This window comes from Cavia porcellus, unplaced genomic scaffold (assembly GCF_034190915.1).
Source record: "Cavia porcellus strain 051 isolate PalLab524CR breed Dunkin Hartley unplaced genomic scaffold, mCavPor4.1 scaffold_17, whole genome shotgun sequence".
Taxonomy (NCBI): Eukaryota; Metazoa; Chordata; class Mammalia; order Rodentia; family Caviidae; genus Cavia; species Cavia porcellus.
This window is the reverse complement of record NW_026947500.1, coordinates 59,307,599-59,316,205: the sequence shown is the minus strand read 5'-3', so window position 1 is coordinate 59,316,205 and position 8,607 is coordinate 59,307,599. Positions and strand designations below refer to the sequence as shown.

Below are 8,607 nucleotides of genomic sequence, written 5' to 3'. Positions count from 1 at the left end.
GACAATTACACATTTTGGATTTTATTACTCCCACAGCTCTTATTTACTTTTTTTTTGAAGAGAGTAAAACCAAATGTGACATAACAGAACAGAGTCAGTCAAATCAAAAGGATGAACATAATAGATACTGCAAAAACAAAATACTAGGTGATCAACAATGGTTACCATACTTCCTCTCTTGCCATCTTAAAAGAATTGCCTATATCATCAGTTATAATAAAATTGAACAAAACAGTAAAGAATAAAACCAAAACATTGGAGACATTACAGGACTTTAAAAGAAGAAAATAGTCAACCGGAATGGGTGTCATAACGAATCTTATTGTCTTTACAGTTGCCTGTACTTTTGAACTCGGTACTGTCAAGCAAAGCAGAATAGAGGAAAATCAGTCAAAGCAAGATGGTGAGGGCTATACAGGGTTGCATATCAAGTTAATAGGAAATAAAAGTGGGTTACTATAATAATATATCATGCCTTTTAAAATTATTCCCTTAATTAAAAAGAAAAAAATTAAAAAGTAAATAATTAAAAAAGGAGACTGAGATAAAAGAGGGCATAACAACAAAACAGCACAGGTCAAAGCATAACCACTTAAGCAAAATAGTGTTTCACTACAAGATATCCTGACATAAAAGTAGTTACCATAATGTCTCTTTCCTGGAAGTCTTTCAATATAACTTCATATACTGTAGCACCAAACGTATCAAGACAATGTAAAACCATTCAAGAGAATGACAGTATTACAGGGTATGTAGAATCAACTAGCAGAAAATGAACAACTGTTTCTGTATAATCTCCTTGTCTATAAAAGTTTTTGCTTATATTATCACATATAATAAAATCCAATAAGATACAACCTTTTAAGACCGATGGAGACAGAAAAATAAAAGCTTGATGGAACTTCAAGATGATACTAAATCAGCACTAACTATTATGATGTCTTCTTTTCTCCAAAATAGCTTTTCCTACCATCCAATCTTCTCTGCCTCATTTCTGTTGAGCTCTTTTTCTGTCATTTTTGTCAGTTTGTCTTCTTCATTTCGCTTTCTGCTCCATTCATTGTGGCCTCTCTGCCACTGTTTCTGAAGTCTTGGTATTTTCCTTTATTAGAATATCCTGCAGTATTCTCTGTAGAGTTGAATTGGTGGTTGCAAATTCCACTAGTTTCTCTTTATCCTGGAAGCACCTTGTTTTTCCAACAATTTCTAGGGAAAGTTGTGCAGAATATATCAATCTTGGCTGGAGATTGTTATCTTTCAAAGCTTGAATTATTTCCCCCCCATGGTCTTCGTGATTTGATGGTTTGTGCCAAGAAATCTGCTGTAATTCTGATGGGTGTTCCCTTGTAAGTGATCTGTTTTTTTTTTGTCTCTGATGGCTTTTAGTATTCTGTTCTTATATTTAACTTCTGGAATTTTGATCATTATATGCCTGGGTGTAGTTCTGTTTAGGTTGTAGGTGGCTGGGGTCCTGTATGCCTCATACATCTGAGTATCTTTAACTTTTGCTAAATTAGGGAAATTCTCTTGCATTATTTCTGTGAATACCTTTTGTAGTCCATTTGTTTGTGTCCCTACTTCTTGTTTTATGTTCTTAATTCTTAGGTTGTAGATCCACTTATCATCTTCTAGTCTTTGTATTATTGCTGTTTGTTTTGTTATTTTTAAGAAGTTTTTCATTTCATGTTCCCATATTATAAGTCTGCCCTCCAATTCAGATAATCTATCCTTAGTTTCTTTCAAGCTGTTATGCCAGCTTTCAATAGAGTTTTTAGTTTCCTGGTAATCTCTTTGAACCTGCTTCATGTATTCTACATTTTCTCTATTTTCTCCATCAAACAATTCTCCCCTTTTTTCTGTTCTTCCTTTCCACTATGTGTTTTTTCTTGGCAGTGCTTAGAATTTCTCTAACTATTCTGCTTATCTCTTGCTTTATTTCATTAAATACTTCATTTTTAAACTCGTCTATGAGGCTTGGGAGATATTGCTTTATGTCTATTGGTGCCATGTCTGATATTGCATGTTTGCTTTCTTCCTTTGCATTTTGCTTTCCTGGATCGGTGTTCTCAGGATTGGGGATTGAGGACCCTTTCTTGTTCCTTCCTCTTCCCATACTTTTTGTTCCTTCCATACAAGCGAATGTAGAAGGCCCAATTTTTTTTCTATTTTTTCAGTTATAGTTTGTTTGAATTGCACCGGCTAGGTGTTCCCGCCCACTGCAGTGTACTAGGGAGACACAGAGGTGGGCAGCCTCTGCTGGGCCTGCCCCTCCAGTTCAACCTACCAAAGGCTTCACCACTAGGGTGCACCTCCAGGCACTGGGACCTGTGTTGGACTCACCTACTGGGTCTAAGTCAGTGGCATCATGCAATCCAGGCTCTCCCCACCAATCCCGCTTGAGAGGGGAATATGTGACTGAAGTCACTGCAGCACCCCATTCTGGCAAGTCTGTCCTTTGCTGGAGCCTCCTACTCTATGAAAGGGTCCCCATTCCCCTTACTCACAGCAAGTCGATGTAGGGCTCCCTGCTAGCCCTGCTCTCAACTCTGTTCACAGATTCCTGCTCTCAGAGCTTTTGTGCGTCTCTCTACCTGCCCTGCATATTTGGACACAGCATCGGCAGCAGGAAATTCAGATCGCAGCTTCCAGTCTTATGGGTTCTACCTTCATGCTGAAATTTTATCTGTTCCTGTTATAGTACCAGGATTGGATTTCCAGTTGATTTCTCTTAGCTTAGTTCATTCATGGGTCAGCAGGGTGTATTTCCCCTTGCTTAGGACTCCTCGTACTGCAGCATTCCTAGATTCTAAGTGGGGTATCTCAGAGAGCCTCTGTAGCTGCTGCTATCTCGGCTATTGACTTTTGAATATTAACTTTGTATCAGGCTACATAGTTGAATTTGCTTATTAGGTCTAGAAGCCCTTCAGTGGAGGTTTTGGTGTCCTGTAAGTAGAGTACCATGTCATCTATGAAAAATAATAATGCAAATTCTTACTGTCCTATCTTGATTCTTTTTATTTCTCTCTCTTGTCTAATTGCTGTGGCGAATGTTTCCAGACCTATATCAAACAGAACTTGTAACAGTGTATTTCCTTTACTTTTTCCTGAGTTTATAGTGAAAGCTTTCAGTTTTTGTCCACTTAGTATGATGTTGGCAGTTGGTTTCTCATAGATAGTTTTTATCAAATTGAAGTAAAGACCATATATTCTGGTTTTATCTATGACTGGATGATTTGGATGATTAGCATGGATGATTTGGATTCTGTTAAAAGATTGTTTTTGCATCTACTGAGACGATCATGTGATTTTTTAAAAATACAGTGTATTACATTTATTGTTTTGTGTATGTTGGACCACCGCTGCATTCCTGGAATGAATCTCATTTTGCAATGGTATATAATATACTTGATGATTTCTTGCATTTTTTGCTAGACATTTACTAAAGACTTCCATTTATGTTCATTAAAATTTTGGCCTATAGTTTTCTTTTTGGTTGGATCTTTCTATGGTCTTGGTATCTGGGTAATATTTGCCTCCCAGAATGAATTAGGGAGAATTGTTTTAATTTAAGTCCCATAAAAGGTTTGAGGAGTATTGGTATTAAATAATGTCTAAATTTCTTGTAAAATTCAGCTGTGAATCCATCAGGACCTGTGCTTGTTTTTGTTGTTGGTGGTAGAATTTTAATTATGTATTCAAATCCATTAATAGACATTGTGTTACTCAGAAGTCTTATGTTTTATTGATTCACCTTTGTCAATTCACATGTTGATTCAGTTCTGATATTTGTTTGCTAATTTTTGTCTCTTTAATTTGTCTATTTCTGTCAATGAGTGTTTGGCTGCCCTGCTATCATTGCTTATTTGATTTTTCATGTCTATTAAAATTTCTACCTCCTACATATCCTTTCTGTATTCTGTATCATAAAGCAACATAGTGTTTAAAGAAAGTGTGAAGTATGTGAATGACTGGGATGATTTAATCTTTCTTCTCAACAGATATCCACTGAAAAGGAACTTCTTATTTGTAGTCCCAAAAATTCATCCAGGGAGAATGAGAATGATCAACAGGGTTATTGGGCTATTTAGAAGAGAATCTCATTTGATGCCAACTAAATGTTAACATGGGTTGACTGCTGGGGAAGATAAGAGTCTGACGATGTGGTCTCTGTGCTAGAATGGATCATTGTCTTGTTAACAATTTCCTGTCAGGTCCTGTTTTCCTCATCTTTTATGTCTGAAAGTTTGAATGGCATGCAGTAACAATGTCACAGAATTTTTCCCACTGTGCCTAGCTCACGATTACGATGGAAAAGCTGCATTATTTTTCAAATTTTTACTCATCTGCACTGTGAAAATGCTGGGCAATGTGCTCATTGTGGTCACTGTCCTTGACAGCCCCTCTTTAGGCTCCCCAGTGTACTTCTTCCTTGCCTCTCTGTCATTCATGGATGCTGTTTATTCCACTTTCTTCTTAGCAAAGCTGTCTACAGGCCTGCTCACTGACAGACACACCATCTCTTTCCTAGCCTGCTCAGGCCAGCTCTTTATAGGAAACCTAGTTGGTGGTGCTGAGGTCTTCCTTCTGGTGGTGATGGCCCTTGACTGCTATGTGGCCATCTGTAAGCCTCTGCACTGTTTCACCATCATGGATAGGCAAGTTTGCATCCTCCTACAGATGGTGGTCTGGGCCAGAAGTTTTGTACATTCTATGCTTCAGCTTGTGTTTGTGTCAAGTCTCCCTTGTGTGGCCCTAATGTAATTGATCATTTTATTTGTGACATGACCCATTGTTAGAGCTTGTGTGCAATGCTACCTAGTTTATTAGTCTCATTGTGGCTTCCCATAGTGGAGTCATCTTCTTGGAAGTCTTTATCCTTCTGTCATATCCTGTGGTTTGATACTCAACTCTATTAAATCTCACAGTAAAGAAGGGCAGAAAAATCCTGCAGCTTCCACATCACTGTGGTTCTGCTCCTTTTGTTCCCTGTACTGTCATGTATCTTAGATCTGTTTCCATCTTTCTCCGGAATAAATTACTGACAGTTGTTTATACAGATATTACTTCTTTGTTGAATCCTTTAATATATACTTTGAGAAATTCAGAGATGAAAACCTCTATAGAAAAGATCTGGGGCCAGGAGTTAACTAGGGAGTGAGTACCTTCAGTCTGAGCCAGATAATAATTCTAGTGTAAAAAACATGTAGTAAATCATAATTGTGATGCTGTCAAATCACGAGATTCTTTAAGGATGCAACTTTTTATTTATTCATACAAAACTATTAATGAAGAAGAATAAATTATCCTTATGTTGAAAGATATGTCATAGAGAGTTTTTGCAAGATGTGGCCAAAACATTTGTTTTTCTTCTCTTAGAAGTAAAGGAAAAGACAAAATCAGGTAAAGGAAAGGATAAAACCAAGCACACTATGCTTTCTAATTTCCTTTCTCTCTGTTCAGCTTAAATTAAGACTTTAACATAGTGAGTATATTATTTACTAGGAATAAAAATTTTTTTAGAAATTTTCTATGACCCATATTCATGAGAAAGGATATGTCTAATGCTCAGTTTATTTCTGGGACTAAAAGAGAAGTTTTTATGTTAATTATTTGATCAGTATAACAAATCTCTTAGACAGATTTGGAAATTTTCTTTAAAATTATTTTATTCCTCAGGTCAAATTCATGTGTTTTTAGTATAGGGTTGTTGAATAGAAGATAACATTGGTTTAAATAAAGAGATCATAAGTGAACAGTTTTTTTTTAATGAGATTCAGTTGATGAGGAAACAAGATTGAAGTTCTTTATTACATTTTGATGTTTCATTTTAGAAAATCATAAGAAGTTAAGTTAGAGTTATGGTGGTTTTTATCAAGTACTCACTGTAGTGAAGCCATCACAGTCAATATATTAAGTATTATTACCTTACAATATTTTCTTATACTTTTGTAGTCAACTGGTCTCTTTCCATTGGGTTCTAGAAGACACAGATACATTTCTGTTCTGATTTTGCCTTTACCTGAACGTTACATTAATAAATAAGAAGCCACAGCACAGATAGTACTTTGAATCTGGTTTCTTTTTTAATTTTTTTTATTAAAAGAAAAAAATAAAACAAAATAGTATAAGGGTACAAGTAACAGAATTACAAAAAAACGGTAAGAAATTACTAGTTAATAGATTATATATTGTCGTCTTAGAAATAGTTGTTCAAGTTAAAGGATTTAAGCATACAAAGTGGACATACAAACAGTGAGACTGCAAACAGTTGTGTTCAATGATCCAACAAAAACTCAGTAACATGGTCATCTATCTTAACACCCTTAAACACACTTGCAGTTGTATCCTTTAGAGAACTTTTTCCCCTCTCTTTTTTACAACAAAATTTACACTTTGTGGCTTTTATTACTGCCATAGTTCCTATTACTTTTCTTGTAAGAGAATAAAACCAAATAAGACAAAGCAGTCAGTTGAAACAAAGGACAGACATAGCACATGATGTAAAAACAGAGTACAAGCTTATCAACAGTGGTTACCATAATGCCTCTTGATTCCTTAAAAAGAATTGCCTATATAATTAGGGATAATAAAATTGAACAAAACAATACAGAACAAGACCAATAAAAACTAAACATTGGAAACATTACAGGATTTCAAAAGAAGATAATAATCAAACCAGAATGGGCATAACAGTGAATCTTATTGCCTTGAAAGTAGTTGAGTATACCCAAAAACTTGATAATAACAGAACAAAAGAGTCTAATCAGTGAAAACAAGATAGTGGGTGTAACACAGGGCTTCAAATCAAGTTAATAGGAAATCAAAAAAGTTACTATAATATATCCTGCTAATTTTTTTTATTTTTCCCTTATTAAAAAAATAATAAAATTAAAAAAAATTTAATGAATAAGGGGGAGATTGAGATAAAAGAGGACATAAAAACAAAACAATTTGGATCAAAGCATGACAATTTCAGCAACCTAGTGCTTCAATACCAAATAACCCGACTTAATAGTAGACACCATAGTGTCTCTTTCCTTGAAATATTTGACTATAACTTCGTATACTATAGCATCAAACATATCAAGAAAATGTGAAACAATTCAAATGGATGAAAGTATTACAAGCGATTTAGAAACAGCTAATGGAAAACGAACAATGGTTTCTATATTATCTTTTTGCCTATAAAAAATTTTGTTTATACTATCACACATAATAAAATCTAGTAAGATACAATATGATAAAAGCAATGGAGACAGAAGAGCAACAGTTTGGTGGGACTTCAAAACAAGATGATATTAAACCAGCACTAGCTATTATGGTGCCTTGTTTTCTTCAAAATAGCTGTTCATTTCATCACAGGCAATAATATCAAGCAGCCCAGAATAAATCCATTCCAATTAATGAGAGAAAACTTTATAAGGATTCAAAGCCACATAATGTGGAATCATGATTACCACATACTTTTACATATTTGAATCATTTCTTACACTAGGGATACTATTCAGTATTCATGTATGTCATTTGATTTATTTCACTTATGAGTATGATCTCAAGCTGCACTCATTTATTTATAAATATCTCAATGTGATCATTCTTTATAGCTGAGTAGTACTCCATTGTATAAAAATACCACAACTTTTTTATCCATTCCTCATTTAATGGAAACTTGGGTTGTTTCCAAGATCTGGCTATCATAAATTGTGCTGCTATATCACAATTTGCTATATAAGTACACATATATCACTGTGGTATGATGCTTTCACTTCTTCTGGGTATATGCCTAGAATTGGAATAGCTGGAACAAATGGGACTTCCAATCTCAGCTTTTGAGACATCTTCAGACTGACATCCATAATGGTTATACCAGTCCACACTCCCAACAATAGTGCAGGAGAGTTTCTCCTTCTTCCACAGGCTCGCCAGCGTTTGTTGTTGGTGGTTTTCTTGATCATGGCCATTCTTTGCGGAGTGAGATGGAATCTCAGTGTGGTTTTAATTTGCATTTCTTTAATGACTAATGCTGATGAACATTTTTTCATGTATTTATTTGCTATTTGTGTTTATTCATCTGAGAAGTGTGTATTCATTTCAGATGACCTTTTTTGGATTGGATATTTGAATTTTGGGGTTCTGATTTTTTATTTCTTTATATGATTTAGATAGAAGTCCCTTGTCTGAGGGAGAGTTCACTAAGATTTTTACTCAGTTTTTGGGTTTTCTTTTCATTATTCTGGATATTTCTTTTGGCATGCAGAAACATTTAATAAGAGGCAGCCCCAGTTATTGATTCTGGAAAGTATATCCCGTGCAGTTTGAGCCCTGTTCATGAATTCTCTACCTACCAATATATCTTCAAGATTGCTACCCCATTTGTCTTCCAATAGATTTAGTGTTTCTGTTTTAATATTCAGATCTTTGATACATTTAAATTTTAATTTAGTACATAGTGCTGGGCATGGGTCTAGTTTTAGTTTTTGGCAAAGGGAGAGCCAGTTTTTCCAACAACATTTATTAAAGACTGTCGTTCTTCCAGTGAACCTGTTTGGCTAGTTTATCAAAGATAAGGTGGTTGAGTATGTTTGTAGTTGTAGTTGTATCTTCTAA

At 35.0% G+C, this 8,607-nt stretch overlaps 1 pseudogene; it reads left to right on the top strand.

The window, feature by feature from the left end:
* Positions 1-4,248: 4,248 nt before the first annotated feature.
* Positions 4,249-5,158, top strand: LOC111756228 (olfactory receptor 4A16-like; annotated as a pseudogene).
* Positions 5,159-8,607: the final 3,449 nt, after the last annotated feature.